Consider the following 24,980-nt stretch of genomic DNA (forward strand, 5'->3'; position numbering starts at 1 on the left):
CCATGTAATAGGGAGAGCAGTACATCCATGCTTCTATCTCACTGTCAGAAGTGATTTCAAAAATTGTTCCTGGTTCAGACAAGAAGTATTCTCCCATTGATAATGGCTTTACATCTTTTGGGAGTTGGCTTATAGTATCCACTGTTAAGGAATGTGCCACTGTTTTCTTGGGAAGGATCTATTTGACAGCATCTTCGTCTGCTGATGTTCCATCTGTAGTCTCATTAGGGCAGTCAGAAGATAATTCCAAGGAGGTGGATCCTTGTCCTTTTTTAGCACCATATAGCTTCAGCACCACTTTATTGGGTGCTCTACCCAAGGTCAAGGTTCCTTTGAACCAATCCGTCCTTGCTCTGGCTTCAAAAAGCCATGGTCTGCCCAGTAACAGAGGGTAGGATGTACCATAAGAGTTTGGCTTCACCACCAGATAGATTAGCCAATAATCGTTTCCAGCCACTGTAGTCTTCACATATGGGAGAATACCCAAAGGCTTGATTCTACTCTGATTCGCCAGTCTGATGAGCCATTGGGTTGGTTGCACCCCTTGTAGGCCGAGATCTTTCATTGTCACATCCATCATAATGTTCACTGATGAACCACCATCAATCAGTGCATTTGCAATGAAGCAGCCTTCTATCCACACGCCACTCTCTGGGGTACCCGGTTCTAGGAAGGCATTAGCCACATCCACTTCTTTTACAAGCTCTGGAGCTTTGTTGGACTTTTTTGCTGTTGAGGGAGCAATCCTTAAGCCACATCTTCTTGTCAATATACTTTTGAACCTTTTTTGGCAACTGGGAGACAGCATCAATAATTGTCGGAATGTGAGGTTTGGTTTAAAGGTATCTAGATCTCTGACCAGATCGCATTCCTTAATAGGATCCACTGGCTTCTCTAACCGGTGAGGGAATGGGGCAACACCCATTTTCATTTCCCTTGTTTCTTCCAACAGGGGCATCGTGGGAACTTCTTCTGCCACTTGTGGCACTTCCTCCTTTTCTTTCTCTTGGACCTCTGGTCCTGTCTTTGGAACTGTCTCTGTGACTCTTTGTGGCACTGTGGTGCTCTGTACGGCACTGTCAGGCTCTGTTCTGTTCTGTTCTTCTGGTGGAAGATTGAACTTCACTATTCTGGCGGGAGGATTGTTTTCTTTCTGGATAGGTGATTCCTTCTTCTTTGCACCGTGATGGCAGCAACTTCCAATTCCACTAAATTGGAGGTAGGCTCTTGGGCCTTGGCTGGACTATTAGTAGCACTGTTTTTCACTGGGACTGGGCTTGGACAGTCATTTGCAGTGTGGCCTTCGCCTTTGCATCGACTGCATAAGGGCTTGTAATCCACTGACCTTCTGGGATTTGGACATAGGGGTGAGTGGTCATTTCCTATTCTCTCGACTATCATGTTGTTGACAAATATCGCATCTCTTAACATACGCAAACGCATCCTGGAAGATGGCAGGCCACCAATAACCTGCTCTTAAAGCTTTTTGTGCTGTAAGCCGTCCTACAAAATGGCCACCGCAAGGAGAATCATGGCACTCTTCCAAAATGAATGGCACCTCGTCAAGCATCACACATCGCCGATAGATGTCATCAACCCCTTGCCGATATAATGTACCTGTGATCAAGGCAAACTTTAACGCTTGCTGCTTAATTTTCCTTCTCTCGGCTTTAGATAATTCGGATCCCACCTCTCCCGTCGATAAATAATGCGTTATTGCAGTGTATCAGAAGGGAATAGATGCCGTATCTATTTTAAATAACAACTCCATGTCACTACCTTCAGCCACAAATTCTTTCGGCTCCCCAAAGTCCACAAGACATTCCACGATGCCTTGCAACCTTTGGTGGCTTACTACGGATTTCATAATCAAATTCCTGCAAAGTGATCAACCACTTTGCTAGACGATCAGGCGGCTGTAGCTTATTCATCAATAATCGAAGTCCCTTCGCCTTCGTATAAAGCACGACTTTCTCGTAGAGAATATAATGCCTAAATTTCTTAGTCCCAAAGACCATCGCTAGACACAACTTCTCCATGTAAGTATAATTGATTTCAGATACCCCCAGCTTCCAACTAGCAAACGCAATCGGGTGGTACCACTTCTCTTCCCAAATTTGGGCTAAACAGCAGCTGATACTATACATGGTGGCTGCTGAGAATATATAGAACACCTCACCTCTTTTAGGTGCTTTTAAAACGGGCACTCTTGCTAGCTCCTGTTTCACATCGTCGAATGCTACCTTACAAGGGTCACCCCATTCAAACAAACAGTTAAAAGATAATAAATTTATAAGCGGCAACGTTCTTTCTGCCAAGGCGTTTATAAATCTACGATAATAACCAACCGAAGACAGAAAGCTATGAACTTCCTTCGGAGTGCGTGGTGGACCCATGGCAACTATAACTTTGACCTTCTCGGGGTCTGTCGCAATTCCTACCAAACTGACCACATGACCCAGCAATAGCCCATAAGGTACTCCAAAAACACACTTCCGTGGGTTTAGAGCGATACAAAATTGTCTACAACGCTCAAAAAATTTTCTTAAAATGGTCAATTGCCTTCCTCTCACGGTGGTAGCCCCTAAGTCATCAATAAACACCTTCAACTCTTCAGGGGATATGTCACCGAATGTCTTATCTGCTGTTCGTTGCCACGAACTAGGCGCATTGCATAAACCAAAGGCCATCACATGGTACGCAAAAGTACCAAATACAGTAATAAAAGTTGGTTTCAACTTGTCCTCTTCTGCAATTGCCATCTAGTTATATCCTGTAAAGTAATCCATGAACGAATATATTTTCCTACCCACTAATTGATCCAAAATCTGGTCAATAAATAGCAACGGGTAGTAGTCCTTCATTGTCTGCTTATTCAGCTCCCTAAAGTCTACACATAATCGAATTTGATTATTCTTCTTCTTTCTGATCACAACTGGCAAACACCATTCCGTGTGTTGCACAGGAAAAATCAAACCTGCTTTCCGAAGCTTCTGTAACTCTTCAAACAGCCCGTTCCTCAGTTCAAAAGGCATACGCCTTACTTTCTACCGTATAGGACGACTACCCTCTTTCAACGGAATTGTATGAATAGCAAGACTAGAAGGAATGCCTCTCAACTCATCATAACTCCAGGCAAAGATATCACGGAATTCCTGGATCAGGGCCACATAGTCCTCCCTTTCTATTGTGTTGAGCATAAAACCTAATTTAATTGGCCGCGAATCATCAGGCGTACCAAGGTCTAGCTCGATAACATCTGCATCTCTTATACGATCTGATAGATGTCTTCCGTGATGGATCCCTCTTTGGACTCATCACTCGATGATGTCTCACTGGCAGATAAATCTTCTAATGTCTCCAATCTTCTAATATTAGTCGACCGGCCAGTACATCTACTTGGCAGTCCGCTTGCAAGATCCAAGGTCATCCAAGTAATACTTGGTAACTTGGCCGGCCTGCAAAACGAATCACTCTAAAGTCCAACAAGCATTCTACATTTGCAACATTAACATGGACCTTAGTAATGTAGCCTTCCGACTGTCTCAAACTATCATCTCCAATTCTGAGGATTGTGGAGGTATCTTTCTGGATTGCAAGACCCAACCTTTCCATCAGTTCAGAACTCATAATGTTAACAGATGATCTCGTGTCGACAATGGCATAATCTACTAATATCCCATCGACATAGGCTGCAACCCTTGGGCAATGCTTCTCAGCATGCTCAAACCAGTCATCACCAACTTACGCAATACCCAAAGGTTCTACGATATACCCGGTACGTAGGATCTTTCTAAATTCCTTGCGTACTCCTGGGGAAAGCTTAATAAGCTGTAAGAGGTTCACGTCCGGCTTGACTTCGCAAAGAGAGCTCGCCAAATCAAATTCATGATAGTTCGATAGAGCTCGCTTTTCACGCCAAACCATCCGCTCTTTAGGTCGCTGAACCGGCTTTATTGCCTCTTTTTTAACTTTCACCTTCTTCTTTGGTGGTTCCTTATCGGCTTTACTTTTCACGGGCTTCAAAGGTCCCCCTTCCATGGCAGGATCCAAAACTTGTGTTCCTTTGTCGCCTTGTTTAGGGTTTCCCTCGACAGGCTTATCCTTGTCGGCTTCTCTACCCTTTTGACCTCTTGTAAGAAAAGCTCGTAGATTGGAGGTTTCAGCATCATTAATGCATACAGCCTCAATCAAACTAACCCCACTACCACTAGGTAGCTCCTCCACTGTAGTCTTTGGTCGTTGGAGTATCTGTTTAGGCCCATCTTCTCGCTGGGAATCATTTCCTTGCGCACGATGATTAAGAGGCCCTGGTTGCCGACTTCCTCGCTGGAGGGAACTGATCTTACTCCAGCAAGTAGCTGCTAAATGGCCAGATTTTCCACAAATGTCGCACTTAACATTTGGGCAATTTCTTGGATAGTGCTGCCCACCACACCATTTGCAACTAAACCTCGAAGGTGCACCCTCCTTTGGGTATCTACTTCCTATCAAATTTTGTTGTTTTTTAAGGAAGTTGACATCAACGGCTATTTGCCGATATTGCTCGGTGATCATGTCGGTATAATGCTTCATCATGTCCTTAACCTCGCCAAGAACATTGGAAGCGCTCAACTCATAGCCTTGGTCATTACCATGTCGTTCCATCGGTCTAACAATTTGATTAGGCACTGGTTGTTGAGCCACAGGCATGGTATTAGAATTAACCGCCTGGCCTCCACCATTTGGAGCCATTCGACTGCCCGTAGGCATTGACATGCTAGGGGGAGCTGGTAATAAAGGGACATTCTGCATCATGTTCCCTCTCCCATTAGGGTTAGCTATCGATATCCCTTGGCCATTACTGCCATTGGCCATCGCTAAACCCATATTCAAATTACCTCGAGAAGCATAGGCTGCTTGTAGTCGGGATTCCACCTCTTGTGCTCGTGTAATGGCAGTATCTATATCCCCCAAGGGGACACTACTCAACTGCAATTGGATATTCCAAACCATGTAGGAAATATTGCAATTGGGCAGCTGCAGGGATGGGAATAGAGGTGTCCAACTTACGGAAAACCTCTTTTATTTTCTTCGCATAAGCACAAATATCCTCATGTGGTTCTTGGCGGGTCACGTTGAGTACACGCAACCAATATTGCCCACCTCTTTCAGGGGCAAACTCCCTTTGAAAAGCTCCATAAAATGAATCAATATTCAATATGGTTCCGGCTTCTAAACCATGATACCATATGGCAGCTCTTCCTTTGAGAGTCATGTTGAAGAACATCATTAAATGTCAATCTTCTTGAATGCAACAGTTAAACATAAGCTTTTGAAACTCCCTAATATGACGTTCCACATCTTCCTCAACTAACCCATTAAAAATGGGTAGCGGGTAACCTAGAGCCGAAAAATCCATCGTTCCTGCTGGAATTGCAATAGGTTGCGCCATGACGAGGATTGGATTTGCACTAGGAATAGGGAACGGTGGGGTTACACCTCCCGCACTTGATATAGACTGACTTATGGAAGACAGGGAAGCACTAGAGCTTCCACCTTCTCCTAACTTACTGCTTGTGGCCCCAAGACCATTAGATCCACTCCCTCTTAAGGGTTCAACACCACTACCCTTAGGGGAATATCTCCTAAAAATTTCAGCACGTCGCCTAGCTCTTTCGTCTCTCTCTTGCTTTTGGATTTCTGCTAGACGATGCTTATCGTTAAATAACGGATCAATCTCAGTATCCTTTGGCATAAACTACTAGTTGGTCCCTAGACAACCAGGATTCGAGGACCGCCACTTTTAAGCGGCTCCCGGCAGACGCACCACTGATGGAACCTAAAACGGGCCGGCACTGGCTCGTGCACTAGCCGGACCTCTATCTCACGCGCTCAACAACCCCATGGCCTCGTGGCCAGGAGTGTTGATGACACATACATTGCCTTCCTAAATGCCTTGCATTTGTATTACGTCGTTTGTAGTCCACTCTTCTCTCACCCACTACTTCTCAGAGGGAGTTCCTTACACATTGCCTAACGGCATGAAGCACAGACATAGGGGGTCCTCCAACGGCTGAGTGCCGCCACCCCTCTGTGACTCTCCTACACCTTGGGGATTGGCCCCTCGATGCGTCGCTTAACATATAAACATGTCGCACAAAATCCACTCAAGGTACCATTTAATCATATACAGGAATGTACCATTGTCCTTACTTCTCTTTCCCCTAGACCCCACAACTAGCCTATGGCTTAGGGTGTCCTGTCTCTCACTCAACGTGGGTCAAGGTCCTAATGAAAGCAATTGTTGTGCATCCAGGATTTCTGATACCTTTAAATATTTCCATGATTTATGCATATTGTGGATGCTAAGTACTCAAACAGTTATGAAATCAATATTGTGCACATGTGCAAAACATCCTTTCAATGATTTTCAACTACCGTTCTTATGCGGCATTGCACGAGCCTAGCACCAAGGAAACCCTCGTGCTACTAGGCTCTTATTTTATAATTATTCACTGACCCTTATGGCATGCAAACAAAAACAACAATCTTTTCATCATTTGACTCCGCATTTAGACACATTTTAACCACTGTACCCTCCCCTCGATCAAATGTTGCATTGTTGTATAGATTTATGAGGCATTTTGTCATCATTTTATGTGTAAAAAGTGGGAAAAACACACTAGAACAAGAAAGTGTAGTTGAATTGAGGCAAATCCTCATGCTTCAGCCCCGCCAAACATTCACAAACATTGTTCTTAATTTTCATTAATTTTTCGCATCCAAAATGCATTTTTCCCTTATTTTTAGTGATTTTCCTCTATTTTCCTTGTATTTTCCCTTATTTTTTGCATTATTTAATTATTTAAAATTCAAAATAGGTTATGGGCTGTGGCCCTTAGTTCTTTCTTGCAGCAAAAATGAAAATTTAGTTGGTGTTCCTATTCAATTTTCCATTTTTATGCCCAAAAACATCATTTTCCCTTGATTTTCCATATTTTACGTGTTTTAGTGTATTATTTTGAGCCACAAGATGCATATTTTTCTGATTTTTGGATTAAGATTAACAAGTACTCATGGAAAACAGCAACATAAACAATTTTTAGCCCACATGAACAACATTTTATCAATCAAAAGCCATGAAATCTCAAATTTCATTTGAAAAAATTGAATTACCGCTTATTTGCGTGTTTCGAGTTTCATGTCCATGGCTGCAAATCTGAAAATCAGTAGCACTTCATGTTCAGCATGATCACAAATCACCACTTCCAGCCCGGGAAGCAATCCGATCCATGCCGGACAAGCCTCCACCATTCTTTCTTATTCCTTCTTCTTCTCACATGAACTCCCTCTTAGAGGAGAGAGAAATACTGATTTTCTCTCTCCCTCTACAGGGTGCCATTTGCTGCATAAACCAGAGCGATGCGGAGCGCGGAAGGAGTGCAACACCCTGCTGTGCTTGGATTCATAGCTTACATTGAAGCTCTCATCTTGATTTGGGGGGGGGGGGGGGGAAGCGCCATTTTTTTCGGCGGCCTGATCAGCCGCCGCTCCCCCTCCATCACAATTTTTTTAGAAGGGGGGTGCCCCTTCACAAAGGCACCCCCTCATTTCTCAATTCTTGGGCACCCTCCCAATTCTTGACCGGCCGTTTGGCCTTTTCATTGCCTCTTGCGTATACGGTGTCCAAATCGCAGTTTGAAAATTTTTGTGAGCCTGTCTCGGCATCCCGCACTGACTGATAGCTCCATTGACCACCACAGGTGCATGGAAAATTTACTAAAAATCTGCAAGTGTTTCCCACGCGTCCTTAGAGCACTTTGACACTTAAAATCGTCCTAGGTCGAGCCGTCGCCTTTGACATTGGATATTTTTCCCTTGATATTCATAATTTTTAGCTATTTTAAAGCAACTCTCAGCACCAAAATTCCGCTCTCAGTCCTAGAGAAAATGAGGGCACTTAAGTTGTATGCTAAGATGAAGAAGTGTGCATTCTTCAAGCGTTAGATTGAATATCTGGGATTCATCGTATCAGCGGAAGGAATCTCAGTGGACCCAACCAAGGTGAGAGATGTGCTAGAATGGCCAATACCAACAACTGTCAAGGAAATACACAGTTTTCTTGGATAAACAAGATGATATAGGGTCTTCATAAAAAATTATGCTTTGATTGTAGCACCTCTGACAGACTCACTGAACTAGCAAACATCCATTGCATGGTCAACTCCCGAACAAACCATCTTCGATAGATTAAAGCAAAGTTTGGTATCAGCACCTATCCTAAAACTTCTAGACCTCAGTAAGGAGTTTGAGGTAGTAACTGATGCTAGTGCACTTGCCTTTGGATGTGTGCTCATGCAGGAAGATCACCCGATAGCCTACTCTTCAAGGAAACTGAAGAGTCATGAGAAGAATTATGCTACCCATTATCTAGAATTTTTAGTTGTCATCCATGCCCTAAAGCTTTGGAAACACTACCTGCTGGGTAACAAGTTTGCAGTAGTGATGACTGATCATAAAAATCTCAAGTGGATCTTTACCTAGAACGAGCTTTACGTGAGGCAACGTCGGTGGATTGAAGTGCTGGAGGAGTATGATTTTGAAATCAAGTATCGACCGGGAAAGGAGAATGCAGTTGCCGATGCACTCAGTCGCTTGCAAGGCATTCCTTAATTCACTAATCTTGCAAAATCCATCAACAGCTAGGTCTCTAGCAACAATGGTGTCCATGCCAAACAACCCAATACTTGAGCTAGCTAAAGAAGAAGCATGCCATGATCCAACCTATCAAAAGATACTAAGGGAAATCCGTATCAAGGACCAAGACCAAAAGCTACATGCTAAGTATCATGAATTCTCTATCAATAGTGGACTTGTCTACTATAGAACGAGGTTGTGTATACTGGCAAGCCAGTCACTTAAGCAGAAGATATTGTGGGAAGCTCATGATTCCCCTTTCTCAGGACATCCTAGCTATGCCAAGACTCTCAATGCAGTTAGAAAGAGCTACTGTTGGGAGAGTCTTAAAGGTGACGTTCTCAAATATGTCACCGAGTGTTTGTCTTGTCAACGTATCAAAGCCGAACATGTCAAGATGCTAGGGAAGTTGCAACCACTTGACATTCCCCAAATAAAATGGGAATTCATCAGTATGGACTTTGTTGTTGGCCTACCCCAAGTTCAAGGGGGATACCACTCCCTCATGGTTGTGATTGACATGCTTACTAAGGTTGCACACCTTATTCCAGTAAAGACAAACTATAAAGCCTCAGACATTGCAAGGTTGTTTATCAAGGAGCTATTCAAGATACATGGGCTACCCCAGAAGAATCATTAGTGATCGTGATTCTCTCTTCACATCACACTTCTAGAGAGCTATCTCTGAAGCCATTGGGACTCAACTCTGTTTTGGCACCACCTACCATCCCCAAACGGATGGCCAAACAGAGTGAGTCAATCAAGTCATCGAGGATATGCTTAGGGCACACTACTGTCATGAGCCAAAAAGGTGGATTCAATACTTGCCTTTGGTTGAATTTGCCTATAATGCTTCTTATCAACAAAGCATTCAGATGACCCCTTTTCAAGCATTGTATGGTCATGACTATCAAAGTCCCCTAAACTTCTCTGATCCAACCTTGAGGGTTGAAGCTTCAAGGAAGATGTTGGAAGAGATGGATGACCAAATAAAGTCAATAAGACAGGACATCCAAGCCGCCAAGGATAGGCAGAAGGCATACGCGGATTTGAAGCATCAAGATAGAATCTTCGAGGAAGGAGATATGAGCTTCATTCGCGTATGTCCAAAGAAGAGTTATCTATCCTTAGGAAATTGCAAAAAGCTAGGTCCCATGTAAATGTCGTTCCATTGATTCCTGGCTACACTTGCTCGTGCTCCACGGGCTACCAGGGAGACGGCTACGCTGATGGAAAGCGATGCACATGTGCTTGATTTGAAATTCAGTACCGTTACGTTTGATCTAGGTGCTGGTCAATGAATTATTCTGTTGTATCATACTTCTTATGTTCTATGAGATTAATGACATTGCTCATCTTGTTTTGTGTCTCAAGATATCGACGAGTGCCGATCTGGTGGCAATGACTGCATAGAGGGACTGACGAGGTGTGAAAACACAGCCGGCAATTATACCTACCACTACAAGTTTTGATGGCATGTCGGCGATGGGAGGCGGCAGGAATCTGGCTGCGGCTTTTCTCCAAAACTAAAGACAGTGCTTGCCAGCATTGGAGGTGATTCAATAGACATATTGAATTTCCTATGTTTTATGAGGAATTATTAAACTATCATGATGATGAATATTGATCTAGATATGCAATTGAATAGCATCGCTCGTGTTGATCCTAACCATCATTGCAGTTGTCTGGTTGAATATCATTCTAAATAGAAGGCGGAGAAAGAAATATTTCCTGCAGAATGGTGTTTTTGAGCTGCAAAAGTACATAGCTGCAGGGACAGGAAGGGAGGCAACAAGGTTCTTCTCATTGGAAGAAGTGAAAGAGGCGACGCAAAACTTCCTAGAGCAGAGGAAGTTGGGCGCGGGGGGGTTTCGGGATGGTGTACAAGGGAAAGATGAAGACCAGGAAGCTGGTGGTGGTGAAGAAGGCAAGGCTGCAGCTTACCAACAAGTAGTTCCTTAATGAGATGGCAATTCTGACACAGATCAATCACAGGCACATTGTGAGGCTACTGGGCTTTTGCCTAGAGATGGCCTCGCCTCTGCTGGTGTACGAATTCGTGTCCAATGGCGACTTGGGGCAGCACCTAGATCAGCAACAATGGGCCTCAGATGGTCTAGGTACTTCAGCAGCTTCTCCCGACAGGGCCACCCGACTACGCATCGTTGTCCAAGTAGTCGACGCCCTCGCATACCTCCACACGGCGGCATCTCCGCCCATCCTTCACCAAGACGTGAAGCCGGCCAACATCCTGCTCGATGACAACATGGACGCCAAGGCGGACTTCGGCGTGTCGAGGCTGGTGCTTGATGGGGACGTGCACGTGTCCATGGCCGTGCAAGGCATCATCGGCTACCTAGATCCGGAGTATTTCCAGACGCTCCAACTGACGGACCGGAGCGACGTGTACAGCTTCGGGGTGGTGCTGGTGGAGCTCATTACGGGCCTCAAGGCCGTGGACAGCCGGTCGAGGGACCCCGACTCCGCCAACCTGGCGTTGCTCTTCGTGCGCAAGATGCGGACGGCCGGATGGAGGATATCGCCGACACCAGGCTAGATGCTGACATGGCGAACATGCGGCGGCAGCGAGCGTCTATAGCTGGCATGGCGAAGCTCGCATGGCGCTGCCTGGCCATCAAAGGCGTAGACCACCCCTCCATGAGCGAGGTCCTGGAAGCCTTACACCACAACCTCAGGAGCCTCCAGACCATGAGTGCGGGTAAGCTGGATCATGAATCGAAAGACGAGCATCTTCTGTTGCTTGGGGCGAAAGAAGAATGCACAATGGATATGGACATCTTGATGATTGCCCAGGATGCCACATCGAGCTCGTTACCGGAAAGCCTCGACGCTTCCTTTATAGTGCGCCATCCCGCAACGGCTCGTTGAGGGATAGCTTACAGAGCGGCAATGAGTGATGGCCTAAATTTGACGACTGGTATTTCATGTCTTAGGCAATTTTCCCAAAATTTTGTATATGTAAACAGTCAAATGACATGATATGTTTAAGATGCCATTTTGGAAAAGCTAATATTATGTATAATATATTTAGGTTTCTAAACGATTACATACCTTTAATACAAACAAATAAAAGGTATTTCAATAAACTTAGCTGCCATATGAAATTTAGGCCCCGAGTTCTTTTGTTCATGTATCACAATTTACTTGAAGGTCCATAGTTTTATAGCCCTTTTCTAGGACACTCTTCACCATAAGAATGTTTAAAAACTTTAGATGTCCCCAACAATCAAACATGTGTATGTTCCATGTCAAAATTGATACCCCAACAATTTTAAAGTATTGAGGTATAAAATCATTGTAAAATGATGCAAACTCTGCACATGTTGCTCTACATGTAGGGTGCATGAGTCCCATAGAGGATTCATGTAAAGGATTCATATCAAGAATGTCATTATTTTCCATGTCAAAATTGACACCCCTATGTTTGTCAAGTACCAAAGTGTAGAATCATTGTAAAATGATGCGAATTTTGCAAGTAAGTATCTACATGGAGGCATTCATCATTTGACAACAAACAGACATCCTACCTAGCCAAAGCTTCTTTCCTTTTCCTTGTTAATAATGTTAGTTTATGTGAGTATCAACATGAATCCTCAAATGAGCTAGGCCAAAGTTAATAATCCTAACTTCATGCTCACCATTAGGAAGTATACAATTAATTAATATTCTAATGAAATATTCTATAGCTACACTGAAGGTGTAACAAAGGTTGATGTTGTAGAGCAATGAGTACAGTTGTCCATTTAGCTTGCTCTATTTTGACAATTTATATAATTCTCATGGATCATGTGCTTGTACACCTCCAATCTTTCTCAACCTATTATACAATACCTAAGAGTGAAAATAGATTTAACACACTTGCAAACCTTTTGTGTAATATATCGTCTTAGGAGAAATATTTGAAATATTCTCACTTTTTTGAGTCAGTCTTTCAAAAATATGATACAAAAATAACTAAATTTTTTGAATAGTACCATATTTGTCATCTTGAAAAGTACATAGATTTTGAAAGAAAAATAAAACGGGGACCATAATAGAAGTACACAAATTTTATGAGTCCTGTAAATCTTATTATTCACTAAGACTCCATATACACATGTTGATGAGAATTCAAAATATTTACTAAGTTTATACTAATTTGAAAAATGATAGATATTTCAACAAGAATAGGTTTTTAAAAAATGGTTATATTTCATTGTTGTAAGGCATTCACTCTTCTTCATCTTTCTCTTGTGTTGCACCATCATTATCACTACCTATTGTCCATTCACCTTTTGAACTAGATGATGCATCTTATTCTCTAGTATCAATAAGAGCATTGCTTTCATCTAAATGTAAGCCTTGCTTTTTCAAGTTTTCGGCTCTAATTCTAGTACATCTTGTTTCCCTAGGCTCATTGATGAGCATAATCATCATCATCATCATCTTTTTGAAAACCAAAAACTTTCTCTTTTAAGAATCCGAATGGTTGATTTCTTAACATGTCTACCACATCATGTTTTAATATAATTATGCATCCACTTGAATTTTTCTCACTTTCTTTTTATTGTAGGTTTTCTTTTAGATCTCATGGTGAGTGTGCATTTACTTGCAAGTATATCTCAAGAACTTAAGTCCCCTTGAAGGCGGTTAACCACTCCTTACTGAAAGCGAATTGCTTTTCATATAGATGCACTCTACCACCTTCCTTTTTCCTCTATTAGAAATGTATGTCGAAAGCTAAGGTCACTTAACTTGTGCAAGGATTTTACCTTTTCCTTCTTTGACCCATATACAAAAATCTTGAAGTCATATGTTTCTCTTAGGTGTATGACAACTTGCTTTGGTGTATAAACATTGTATATGATACATATCTTTTCAGACAAGCTATGATGCCAAGAGGCGTATTCCATAGTGGATTCCGTGAGGTTTTGTAGTGGATTTCATAAAATTATATTTATTTGTCGGGGCTTGTACACAAGGTGGATTCCTTGTGTGACAAGTTGATGGGGACGACTGTCCTTTTTGGGTGTCATGTTAATTTAATGTGCAAGTGGGTGATTCCATAGTGGGTGTTTTCGCAAAATACATATTTAAATTAATGGATGTTTATGAGTTCAGAGTGTGCACTCGTATTAAATTAAGGTTAGGACAGAGTTCCAACCTATTTATTTACTTTGTAGCTGAAGACTGCTGGGTATTCACTTTTATCAGTTTAATTTTATTATTTTCTAACAATTGTGAATGCTTTAGTTGATGTGTAGAGCAGGCAGTGGTGGTGCTGGGAAGCACTGGGGTGATAGCATGTATTCAAGTTATTTAGAAAAAAATATCATTTTTGATAGACGCGCATCTTAGGTGTGGCACCAATATTTATTTTGATGCGCTTATTTATTGAACCTCTTGACATATATTTATTACTTTTTATGCACATGGGTGCATGATTTAAATATTGAATATTGGTCATTGTATTTGGACACAACCCGACTCTTCTTAGGGCACTCGAATGCTTTATTCTTTATTTGGACAAAAGCAAACACAAAAGCTAAAGCATGCTAATTGTAAATTTGGGATATTTTTGAGCTTGGAGATGAATAAAATATTAAATACATGTTTTGTGGAGCACTCACGCAAGGCATGGGGGAGATTGTATCCAATTGGTCTTTTTGTTTCATGTCGTGCAAGTCACCATTATCATCAATATTTTGTTAATCTCTTGGCTTGTGCACAACAGGGTCTTTGCTTTCATATTAAGCTCGCCATGGTATGGATTTCCCTTGACCATGGAGAAGATTTATAATAGTATGGAGGCTCTAGTTATGTGGGCATTGAACCTCTTTTATGAGGTTCTCTTTATAGAGACCAGTATTGGAGCATCTTGTGGGAAAAAATGGTATTTGGACACATCTTGAGATTGTGGCCCAAGTGTCATGTACATGATTCCCCCTTTTTTTTGTCATAATTATTCTTTCAAGATTTGATAGATCATTACCTTGAGAAATGCTTTTTGATTTGCTCTTCTTAAGTGTATATTTGTTTCACTTGATTTCATAAAGTCAATTGCATGTTCTTGGGGATGATTCATGAGTCTAGTCCTTGCTATGATCAATAGCTTGGGGCTCAAATGTAATTTGATGTTATGTGGCCTTCCAAATGCTACATATGGTCGAGAACCATTGAATGATCTTCTTGGAGGTTTAAGAAACTCTTACTTAGACCATGTTGGACATTGGTGAGCTATCATATATAGGGAGTTGTTTTCTTATCCCATACTTCATACTTGACAAGTCTTCTTTGTGTTGTCTTTGAGGCACATCTAATCTATGTGTGAGACTTGAACATTCATGGTTATAGCATCTTATTGGTTTCTTTGTACCATTGTAATTGCTCCTTACTATAACATTTATGTAGAATATCAAGAGGGGGTGCTAGAAACATATATTCTACACTATAAAGTGTATTGAGGTTTCTCTCATGCGGGTCCTCATTTATATTGTTTATGTAGCTTTACATTTTCTTGTTACCAATTAAGTGCATGATCGTGTGATATTGTAAGTAGACACAATTTTCTCAAGAGGAGCAAGCTAAGAGTTGCTAACCACTAGGAAAAATAGTGAAGCAACTCTGAGAAAACCCAAAAGAGCATGAACAAATACCTTTCCAGAAAATTTTTATTTGGCCCATTGTGGAACCTCCTTCTTAGAGGGTATTTGCCTAGCATGAAAAATAGGAAAACCAATAGCCAAATATTGAAATGCTCAAGATTGACTATGCTGTTGATTCATTTCTTGGATTGTCTGTTTCATTGATTTCTTTGGGCTTTGAATAGGATATATTTGTTATTAACTAAAATCCTAAATTGACCTATCAATTCTTAAAATAAATTTAAATTTTGGACTGCAAGAAATCAACAAGGTACCTTTATAGCTAATTATTTTGTGGTACTCCTTTGATGTCAAAGGAAATGGACTAAAGAACATATGCCTTGAGAAACTAGCCCATTTGCATCATGGCCTTGATCTTTAATCACATTTTTCATTACAATATCTTGGTATTTTTAACCTCAAATAATATTGATCATAGGTGAGATAGGCAATGTGTCCTTAAATTCTAACCTGATTTGAGATAATTAGAGTAAGTGCAATAAACTTACATATGTGAGAAAGAAAAGGTCTAACCTTACCAACATTGAGTGCCATGCCTTTCCATAAGTTTAATATGTTTCTTTGGAGGCTAGTAATGTTGAAGTTTTTCCTATAACTAGACTTAGTATGTTGATGCTTATTTTAGGACATTGCCCCTATGAGAAAGAGGATCCTATTCAACTTTGTTTGCAATGCACATGCATTAGAAACATGTGGAAGAAGAATGAAAAAATGGCACACTATAATTGGTCTCTAATTTCCATAAGTATGGAGCCCTCTTTGATGGTGACAAAGGATGGCAATTCTAGTCCATGTCTCTATTCATGATCCCATACCCAAAACCCATCCCATGTCACTACGCTGTGAGCACTAAATAGTAGAGTGTGATGGTAGTAAAGTCCCTAAATAGTATTGTATAATCATGTGCTAATGCTACCTAGAGTGATTAAGTGCCTAATGTGGCCTAAATTGTTGAGTGTGGCTATTGTGATGAGGAAAACTAAGTTCTCGATGTGGTTAGAGGGTGCCTTCATGATCAAGGGTAAGACTGTGGACATGGTCAAGTGAATTTAAATAAAGTGCATGATTGTGCAACTACATGACTATGTGATTGAGTATGTGCATCTGGAAGAGTACGCATGAATGTTTGCCTAATTAAACATGTGGCCAAACTGCTCCAAGTAGTTAGGAGATACTTCGAGTAATCGAGTGCTCCAAGGTTGCTAAACAATCACGTGGCCTATCTACATAGAGTTGAGTGGACTAAGGTGTTTAAGTGGTTGGGTGAAAAAGACAATGTGTGGCTTGCATGATGAAGAGGGAAAATGCAATGTGGTTCACGGGTACTAACCCATGTAGTGAATGCTCATGCATAGCCATGGTTGATGCAAATATATGCTCATATAATATTGATAGCTTGTAGACATGTTGCAAGGGGAGACTCATGCATATACTTATGATATAGGGGAGATACCATGTGCACCTCAACAACCTATAGCCAAATGAGACAAATTCTACCCCAAGCAATGGGAAACAACATGCCACTCATCAATAAGCTAGTCACTCATGCACAAGTAAAAGATTAACTTCTTCAACTACTCTTACTAATGCTCAATCCCCTAGGATAATCTCTAGAGTATGTGGTGTATTTTAGTGGTTCACTGCCAATACTTTGATCACTACTTTGCTACTTGACCATGGACCATTTGCAAGAATCAAATAGATGGTATGGGAGCGATCATTGCAATGACAAATTGAACCAAAGTAATTACAAAAGCATAGGACTAGCAAACAATGTAAATGAGGATGACTTGATCACACCCAAAATTATTAGCCTTAACATAAGCCTTAACCTAGCCTATAATTTTTTTTAAATTACAAAAAGTATAATTAATTAATTAAAAATTGAATGAATATAAATAGAGACAATAATGTATTCTAAATAGATGGGTACAATTGCTTCTTAGCAAAAGCATATAAATAGCTTCATGTGATAATAGTCTCCCAAATAATAATAATTTCATGTTACACTCTAGTGATGAATATTAAAATCATTACATCTCCATACTTTGTCTAGTTATCTACTCACCAAAAGTATAAAACAAATTAATTGTCTACTATCCTCAGCACAATATGATCATTGTCACACATACAAAAAATCAAAATCATACTACAAATAGGCCAATATTAATGAGAAACCACATAATAACTAAATATATCTTATTTTTATAGCAATAATACATAATATATATGCCTATCTGGCTCTCTATATTCTTTACCTTATATTAGAACTAGATATAATATATACTAGGCTTAGACTACATTAAAGATTAGTGTTAGGGATAGGCTTGTAGTAAGGTAGAGCTTATGCTTAAGATTAGGCTTAGATTAGACTAGTGGTATAGGCGAGGTACATGCATAGGCTACTCTTATAGTATATAAAGTAGTATAGGCTACAAATTGGCCATAGGTATGTCTAAGGTACACAAGGACTAGGCATAGGGTACACATATGGCAAGTTGGGCAGTAACTAGGCATACCATAAGCCAAGTATATGCTTATACATAGTCTAAGAATATTCTAGGAAGAGGTTAAGGCTATCCTATGTTTATGAATAATCTAGGCATAGTCTAGACATAGGGCAAGCGTATACTACGAGACAATACCTAGCATAACCCTATCATATTCTATGCTTACCTTATGCCTAGAAAATGCCTCATATAAGCTATACTTAGTGTATTCCAATGCATAGCGTAGAATGTGCTTACTTTATGTCAACTAGCCTAGCATATGCTTATCTTATGCCTAATGTATAAGCCAACCTAGGTATAAGCTATGGATACGTCACATACACTAGTGAGTACATCTATAAGTGTGGAATCGAAAGCTCAGCTCATAAGTGAGTATTACACAAACCTAAATTTCTAGTCAAAGAATATTTATTTACCAGTTATACCTAGCAAAATCATGAGTTTAAGTTAACTTGAAAGACTATCCATAATTTCCTAGTTAGAGGATAGTATTTGCTAGTTATGACTAGTGAAAACTAAAATTTTCTAGTTATGTTGATATTCTTACTAGATATGCAATAAGTTGCTAGATAATATTGCTAGATAAGGCTCAATTTTCTAGATACTATCTATGAAAATGGCTTTACTACTTAAAAGAGACTCGTAATGGCAAAATGATCTAGTTATAACTAGAAAATTCTACATTCTTACTAGTTTTGTTGCTATTTTTCCCAGTTATAGTGTGAACTTTCTATATAGGAAGTGGTTTAGAGTTCCTTGTGAGCACCAGCAAGAAATGACTTAAAGGATCGAAACTCAAAGCCCAATCTATGGCTAATGTATGATGAAACTCAATGTGAGACAACCTACGAGCTTGCCCTATGGGTGCTCACAATAGAAGAGCTGGAGATGATCAACAGAAAGATTTAGTCAATTCGTATGCCTATAAGATATGGAGCATCTTGTCGAAACATGTTCACTCTAGATGGCAAGAGCTTGTCTAGTTTAAAAACACATGATTGGCACAATTTTGTGAAGGTAAATCTATCTAGATCTTTGTAAGTATTTATTTTCTTTCATGTTTTGTTGATCGGATTGATCATGTATGCATCATGTTCTACCCCTTGTTATTGATGGATGTACTACAAGAGGAGTCAGAGATGTAATATATCGTCTTGGATCATTTACAAGGTATTTATCACTCGTTAATTTTTAGTATAAAATTTCATTTGATATCATCTTCATTCTAAAACCTCTCTAATATCTTATTTCTTTCACTAATAGATGGATTACATCTAAAGATATTTCCAAAGGGACAATTCCACAAAAGAAGCGTGAATTTATAGAGCTTCTTTGTTTAATGGAAAAGGAACTTCCAACCTCCTTTTTTGATATCTGGGTTCATCTTCTAATCCATCTAGTGGATAATATAGAGCTCATTGGTGTTGTGAGCACTCGATGGATGTTTCGGGCCAAGAGATTTATGGGAGTGTTGAAAGGTTATGTACGTCAAAAAGCAAGACTAGAGGGTTCTATGGCGGAGGGATGGATGCTTGAAGAATGCATGTATTATGTTTGCGAATACCTTGAGAAAATCAATTTGAAGCTCCACGCGGGTTTATGGACAACATATTCTGATAAAAGCTATTGATGACTTGCGTCTAACAGAAAATTCTTGCATTGTTGCCTCTTTTAAGAAATTATCACGTGCAAGTTCAAGAGACAATATTCTTGTCGGTAGTGAACTTGATTACGTGGGAACCATAGTCGGCATTTATGAAGTATTGTATCACATATTCAAGCAAGTAAATGAAATCTCTCTTCATGCAACAATGACATGTAGATTTCTTGAAGCTATACATAATTCTAAAGTTTTGATTTGTGTATTTTGACAGGTGGTTTTGAAGGTGGATTGGTTTCGTGCCAAGTATAAAGGCAATAATGCCATAATGAAAAGAGAACCATCCGGATTTTGGTCTGTCAACTCCTCAAAGTTATTGCATGCAACAAAAGAGCCTTAAAATTTGCCAACTCACGTTGAACAAGCATTCTTTTACAAGAATATAGATGTTCATCCATGGTAGCAAGTTGTGCATGTCCAACCTAGAGGTCGACACTTGTTTGATAGTGTTGACCCTAAGGAAGCAGATTAGAATGAATTGATTACATCCTCAAACCTAGACACATCGACGTCAAAGAGGTGTAGAATTCTTGTTTTTGATCATGATGACATTGTAGATGATGAGAACAACAACGATCTAGACTCTCACACTATAGACACCAAAGAGGAAGAAATAATGGATGTTGAGCCTATGGAGGAAATGAGTGTCAACACAAATTTAATGATCGAGGAGTTTGAAGAAGTCAACCAGGATAATGAAGATGAAATTTTATTGACGGTTAATCTTAGAGATGAGGATGAGGACTATTAGTATTATGTGTCAACTCATGGATCTCAACCTATGTTCGGTAAGATTTAATCTCAAAATAATTCACTGTGAAGTCATGATTTTTATTCTTTTGAAATTTTACTACAAGGGTGGGTGGTGGGGAGTCTTGTGGTGATAGCCTCATATGGCTAGTGTCAGGGTTCGATTCCCCTCAGACACGTTTTTCTTTCTCTAGCTGTGTACAAGGTAATCTTAGCTTCAAGTTCACTAAAAGAAAGTTCAATTAGGGTTCGATTACCCTCCTCTACTAAGGCTTCTCTCTCGCGTTTCAACCCCAATATCAGCATCTCAACTTTTAGTACCCGGAATCAAGCATTGTTTCTTGGATCAACTTGGCATGGCAGTAGACCATCGAAGCCAACAATCTTCTATCATTTCTTGAAAGTAGTTCCAATAGCACCCTCAATGAGTACTCATAGTACCCTTAGCCGCAGTACCCCCCATGCTACCCATTTTCCGCTTCAGTCCTACTCTCTCTCTCTCTCTCTCTATGACACTATGCTCACCCTAGCTTTAATGATGTATGTGGTAGTAGTATGGGCCCCATGCATGTTAGCCGCCTCATGGATGCAGATTGAGAGACCAGAGATATGTATGATCTCACGCTTGTTCCATAGCAAACCATTAGTATCGTTGTTCTACCTAACATTGGTATTAGAGCTATCAAGTCGTAACTTTTTGGTCTCATAGGTCATTTTGGCCTTTTGACGATGTAAATATAGCAATTCATTTTGTTTCATTTCTCTCTCTCTACCTACCATGCATTGTCGCCTTGATGACTCATGAGTTTGTACATTTGCTTGAGCAACCATTTTCAACTCCATCCTGTCCCAAACTCCGTCTCCAATGTGTTGATGACATATTTCTTGTCATCCTCAAGCTGATCCCTGAATTGCAAAATAAAGTCAATTAGTAATTTAAATAAAAAATGCAATTCATATTCTTTATAATAAATAATACTTACTCCCATGGTACATGAACTCACTATAGATAAGACATGCATAGGTCTCTCATTCGATGTTTGAAGGTGATGCTGGCTCTAACTTGAAGGATACCCCCGTCAGGTGTGATGTTGCATGTGACACCCAAAGTGCCATTGCACATGCACATCGGTATTGGTGAGGGCACTGGTGGTGTCTCACCAATCAATCGGGTTGGTGGTGTGCTACTCTGCCACCACTGATGCCTACGTGCAATACAAACATATGATACATTAAGATGTGAGTTCTTAAAAACTACTTGATATTTAATCTATCATCGCCATAAAAGATATACCTATGGGACTGACGAGCACTAGCCTGTGAAGCAAGTGTCACTTGAGTAGGAGGAGGTACATCAGGAGTAAGCTGCTAACTCTTGTGATGTGATGTACCTGGGAGTGGAATCCTAAGCAAACAAAGACATCAAAATTATATATATATTAAGAACTCTATATGTAGAAAAAGGATGACTATTTTATCAATCGAGAAGCTTACCGATGCACTGTAGTGTGTGCATGAGAAAACTTCTCCACTCCTGCATGTGGCTGGGAGGATGTACCCTCTCCAAGACGTATGGGCATACTAAATCTCCAAAGAATCTTGATGGCGTTGTCTAAACCGGCATCATCCATCTCCACATAATCTACCATGTCCTTTGACAATGTGTCTCCAAAAAGTCAAGTGCCTCATAGCAAAGTCTTGATGATCGCCAACTTCACTTTATGGGTGTGGTCACTTATCATATCTATATATTTAAAAAATATATATGTTAGACTAGAGATACATTGTTAGAGGAGAGCTCAATATATCTAATTAGAAACATTGACCAAATAACTCCAAGCAAGATGTGTCCACATCTCCAAGCTACTTTCAGCAAACGTAAAGCTTTGCACTTTGATTGAGTTTTCCATAACAATTCCATTGCTTGCGACATGAAGGTAGAGATGGCCACTTTAGTCTAGGATATCAATGGAAAATAAAACTGTATGTAGGCCATAATAGTGGATTGGACAATGGTAAATGCAACCAATCAGTTGGGAGTGGAAAACAAACTGCAAAGAATAAAGATTTTATTCACATCATAGCAACAATCTATGGGTTACCCACTACATGTTTTAGCAAAGGAAGTCTTCTTAGTGGTGGAGTAGTGTCTCTTGGATATTCTATCAATGCTACTGGAGTTCCTATCGTTATCAATCTCATCACATGTCTTGCCTTGAAGGAAAAAAGGATTGGCATTGTTGCAATATGTAATGATGGGAAAGGCTCTTCATGCTAGAAAATGTGATTTTTGGAATGAATATCAAAAGGAAACTCATGGTGCTAAGAGCATTTCCAAAGGAAAATGAATTTCAAAAGGAAAATTTATTTTATATAGAGGCCAGTATGATTGCATTGTTAAGACTAGGCCACATGAGGTGTTCTAGAGCTAATGTGAGGATTTCCACAATACTGCGGGTCACTCATTGGGCTGAGGGAGTAGGAATCCCAAGGCAATAACAAAATGTGAAAGAGAGAGAGAGAATTGTGGATGCTGGCCTCCTTGTCTGGATAGTTGGAAAAAGAAGGAGCTCTCTTATCAAATGATCACTCATGTAGCTCCCAGCTTGTTGAGAATGAAGTTCCTTGTCGAATGATCTCCTGCGAAACTGATCCCTTGTCGAATGATCTCACGTAGTTAATATGAATTTGTAGCATCGCTTAAGCGACACAAAGCAGCATGTAAACATCGTTCTTTGCGTCGCTTTCAAAATTCGCTTAAGCAATGCCGATGTTTGTCATTGCTTATGTGATGCCAAGTCTTTTTCAAAAAATTCAATGTTGTTTATACGAAGACATAGTCGCCTACGCAATGGACCCATCATCGTATATGCGACACTTGAATATTTTAACCCCCTCTCATAGCCCCCCAATGGCTAGTAGGGGTAGATATCTTTTTGTCAACAAATACTGAATGGCAGCCTATGGAGAGCTTAATTGGAACCTTCCATGAAATTCATAAGGCGTTTGTAGACATTATCTATGTTAATGAGATCGTGGGTTCTTTTAGTGAGAGAAGGATTTCTATGTATTATGCACAGTATGTGGTTCCCTCTAGAGAAGGTACATATGGAACATATTGAGGATTCGATTTTGCAAAGTCTTTCATCTCTAAATTGGGAAATTTTTAATAAGGCAACGATAATTGCGATCCTATAAAAATACCTATTTTTGATTTATCATGGACTACAAATACGACATGAGAGTCGACAACACTGTGATGTGTATATTTTTGCACCATATTAGCATTCAATGATATGGAGCGAGCAGGCATTCTTCATGTGGTCCGCTTCATCTATTCATATTGTATTATGCATCCTTTGATGTCTCAACCAAAAGAATTTGCAAGCTCCCAAGATGTGGTCACACCAAAGAGTAAAAGAAGAATATTGTCTTTAGGGTGGTCAAGGGGTTCCAGTTGTCTTGCCTTTTATCCTGAAATTCCAACTACTTCTTCTCCTCGCTCAGCAGCAAGTATGAGAATGCCTAAAAAGCCTCTAGTCAAAGGTAAGTCACCATTGAGCATTTCTGAATTGTCTTAGTCATAGAGGTTTCTCCCTTAGAAAGCCTCCTAGCCTTTCTTCTTCTCAGAATGGTGCGGAGTTATCTTACTATGGAAGTGCAAATGATATTTTTTACCCTGATTGTGATATTGACCATGTCTTGAGTTCTTGCAAATTTTTTTTTGTGGAGGAGTCTATTGAGTTTGAAAGTCTTGCATTTCCTGTGGTTTAAAAGGATGCAAAGGAATATGTTCATATACCTATTGGGAGCTCACCTTCAGAGAAGGCCCTGTTCACAAGGAAGTGTGCATCTCATTCTCTTGACAGGTTTTGTGCACAAGATTTGTTTTGTTCTGCTCATTCTAGGAAATGCAGGCTTACATCAAAACCAGTTGTATTCATTGTGTATACTCTTGTTAAATATATTGTCAAATCTGATGAACAACAATTGGAGGAACTATAATGTTCTAACTTTTGTCTTTTGGATGAGGTGGCAAATGAGAAGGATGTAGAGGAATGTTTGGATCCCTAGTAAGAAGCATATATTGCTAACAAACTAGATTTTTTCCAATTCAAAGCTGAGACCATAATTGAAGAAAACCATGTAAATGTAGATATTGTATGTGACTCCTCTTCTTTCTATATTGTTCCTTCTCTTCTGACTTTTCCTATTAATAAGGACAAGGAATACATACGGCTATTACACACCCAAAGGTTCTTCAATCTTAGGGAGGATTATTGTTGAGTGATCATTACAAAGGCTTCTGATGCTACAAATGGAATTATTAATGTAAAAAATGAATCGAAAGAAGAGTTAATTAAATTGGACATTGAAATTACAGATGACAAGTTTATTGATGCATATGATGCCCTTTCTATTTGTTTCAACAAGGAAAAGAATGTTGAGAAAGAGTTGGGGATTACTCATGAGCAGTTCAACCACCTTCATCACCCATTTGGATTTTCCAATTTGGAAGAGAGAAGTCGAAGTACGTTAAAGAATTGGAAGATACCAATGAGGCGCAATCATCAATTAATATACGGAATCCGACTAAGCTAGAGAATGATGAAAATCAATTGGTACTACTATCTCCAATTTTGTAAGATACATTAGCATGTTTGATTTCAATTTTCATTTGACATTCATCGTTTTTGTAGTTAGAGATTGAAGATT

At 40.0% G+C, this 24,980-nt stretch overlaps 3 pseudogenes; 2 read left to right on the forward strand and 1 right to left on the reverse strand.

Annotated features, from left to right (window-relative positions):
• The first annotated feature begins 10,157 nt into the window (after window positions 1-10,157).
• Window positions 10,158-11,568, forward strand: LOC148032228 (wall-associated receptor kinase 17-like; annotated as a pseudogene).
• Window positions 11,569-19,782: 8,214 nt separating this feature from the next.
• LOC148032229 (uncharacterized) lies at window positions 19,783-20,265 on the forward strand (annotated as a pseudogene).
• Window positions 20,266-20,907: 642 nt separating this feature from the next.
• On the reverse strand, window positions 20,908-22,006 carry LOC148032230 (uncharacterized; annotated as a pseudogene).
• Between the last annotated feature and the right edge of the window lie 2,974 nt (window positions 22,007-24,980).

This window comes from Lygodium microphyllum, chromosome 8 (assembly GCF_053477565.2).
Source record: "Lygodium microphyllum isolate KBCC chromosome 8, Lygodium_microphyllum_v1.1.10, whole genome shotgun sequence".
Taxonomy (NCBI): Eukaryota; Viridiplantae; Streptophyta; class Polypodiopsida; order Schizaeales; family Lygodiaceae; genus Lygodium; species Lygodium microphyllum.